Here is a 3,042-nt window from a genome sequence, read left to right as displayed (position 1 = left end):
AAGGTCTGATAGCTCAATATATCTTGGGGTCGTCGTTGTAATGGAAATCTCGAAAATAAAGCACGCAATATATTGTCCATTATAACAATGTTAAACTAGGCCCATAATTGTGTTTGGATGCCAGACCTGCATAAATGTACACGGCGGTTACAATACAACCAGCATATTTTATTGTCAAATTTATTTTATTCACCAAACATTCTGAAGATATATTTTTAAGATAGCCATTTAAAGTTACGACTAGTAGAGGAGATCGTTTATCTGAAAAAAAAAATTATTATAGCATTGCGTTTTGCACGTTTAGTTTAAGACAGAAAAAAAAAAACTTCAGTCTTGAATGTGTGTGGCTTGACGTACATTTTGATAACCCAATGTTTTATGGGCTCATTGTTGTAATGAAAATCTTTAAAAAATTACAAAATATTGTCCATTATCTACATCAATGTTAAACTAGGCCCATAAGGGAAAGTGGGTTGATTCGGATGTCAGACCTGCATATATGTAGACGTCTGGTATGGATTTTCATAGAAGATACCAGTAAGATAGGGCTGCATTTTAAAATAGCTAAAATGATTCTTTTTCTGATCACTTTGACGTTAAACTCAAATTTGTTTCTTAATCTCGATCGTTCTGACAAGATACCAGATTGATGTGGTCGATCACGTGTCCGCCACGATTGCCGCTCATCACTTATTTGAAATGTGTGATTCATAGCCATGTTCGTTGTTGTTTTTAAGAGTTTTACGGCGCTTGCAACACATTTAGGTCATTTCAGCGCCAGTAAAAAGGAAGAAGACGGGATAGTCAAAAAAATTATAGATTTACAATTGAAAGCGCACGAGAAAAAGTAAGACAAAGGGGAAATGGTTCAAATGGGGAACAGGTCGTGTTGATTCCAAGAACACACTATTAACTGAGTAAGCATAAGCAAGGAACACAATAGGAGAAACACAGTCACATTCTTACATTTTTCATTCAAAACAACAAATAAAACAATACAGAACAGAGAGTTGATTTACAATAAAATAAATATCTCCCATAAATTAAACATTTGACTGTTTCCCTCTCACGGGAAAGGACAGAACCAAGTAATCTCATTCCACGACAGTGACAAAAAAAGTTGTTTGTTTGTTTTTAGGGGTTTTACTGCGCTTGCGATACATTGTTTGTTTGTTTGTTTTTTTGTTTTTAAGGGTTTTAATGCGCTTGAAACACAGTTAGGTCATATCAGCGCAAGTAAAAAGGAAGAAAATGGGATAGTAAAAAGTTCTAGAATTACAATTAAAGCATCCAAGAAAAGGTAAGACAAAGGGGAATTGGTTCAAATAGGGAAGAGATGTAGATTCCAACAGCACATTATCAATGTACTTAGTTTGAGATCATCTAAAAGTCTGATCCAGACACAAGCACGGGTCCCCACTAAGAGGAACACACTCAAATGGTTTACAAATCATATAGAACGTAAAGAAAACATAATACAGTGCATAACAGAGAGATGATTTACAAGGAAAAAATATCATCTCCCAAAACTAACTATACATTTGACTGTTTTCCTGTCAGCCAGGGCATCCGGCCAGTACCAGAACAAAACCAAGTAATCTCATTCCAAGACAAAGACAGAAAGCATGTTGGAAAACAGACATAGGGGGATAGAAGACACAGTATGTACCTCCCTGCCTACTATGGGAGGTCAGGATCCCCACCCAGCTTGCGATACATTAAGGTCATATCAGCGCCAATAAAAAGGAAGAAAATGGGATAGTAATAAGTTCTAGAGTTACAATTAAAGCACCCAAGAAAAAGTAAGACAAAGGGGAAATGGTTAAAATAGGAAACAGATGTAGATTCCAAGAGCACAATATCAAAGTACATAGTTTGAGATCACCTAAAAGTCTCATCCAGATACAAGCACAGGTCCCCACTAAGAGGAATACACTCAATTGTTTACATATTGAAAATGCAGGGATCACAATGGAGGACAGTTACTTCCCCAACAAAGTTTTGCACAAGTTTGAGAAATATCGGAGAGAACGTTTCCAGATACGGATACATGCATCGTGCATACATGGCTTGAAGAAATTATCATTAAAAACTCTAAATCTAAACCTAAAGCATTTTACATGGTTATTTGTAAAGCCAAGACAAAAAGTACTACTGGTTACTTAGTGAAACAAGACAGAAGCAAAACTAATTCAGATCTTGGAAAAATAATTCCTGTTCAAAATTACTTCTTACACAAAAGAACCCATTAATATTCTTCCTTACCCTCCCCACCTACCTATGACTGTTTTCCTCTCAGATAAGGCCTCCGACAATGGTCAGGACAATCCAAAGAATCCCATTCCAAGACAAAAGAAAAAAAACCCAGATATAGTAGTATAGAAAACACAGAAAATGACCTCTTGTCCACATGGAACATCGAAAGACCCCACTCAGTCACAGTTACTTCAATATCCCCTTGAAAAAGACAAATTTCCCCGTCACAATGAATGTAGGATACTCTCATTATATTTATATATTCATATTTTATATTTATTTACTTATTAGCGAGTAACAAAAACATAAAACAATAAATTTATACTTTTCCATTATCTTTGGTATGTAATTAACATGGATTTTAAAACAAAAACAAACATTATTATTCATAAAAAGTAATGAACAAAAACGATGAAAATAGCAGCTTTGAAAGAGAACAAAATAACAGACACGAGACATTCTGGGGACAAAACCATATTTTTCTGCCAATGTATTTCCGTAGTGTTTGGTATTTATTAAAGCGTTATATTCATTCTTGTTATTCTTTTCTTTATTTATATATATATATATATATATATATATATATATATATATATATATATATATATATATATATATATATATATATATATATAAATAAAGAAAAGAATAACAAGAATGAATATAACGCTTTAATAAATACCAAACACTACGGAAATACATTGGCAGAAAAATGGTTTTGTCCCCAGAATGTCTCGTGTCTGTTATTTTGTTCTCTTTCAAAGCTGCTATTTTCATCGTTTTTGT

This window comes from Berghia stephanieae, chromosome 3 (genome assembly GCF_034508935.2).
Source record: "Berghia stephanieae isolate SIO BIC M18660-M18661 chromosome 3, UCSD_Bste_1.3, whole genome shotgun sequence".
Lineage (NCBI taxonomy): Eukaryota > Metazoa > Mollusca > Gastropoda > Nudibranchia > Aeolidiidae > Berghia > Berghia stephanieae.
The sequence above is the reverse complement of the archived record's forward strand: the minus strand, read 5'-3'. Positions refer to the sequence as shown.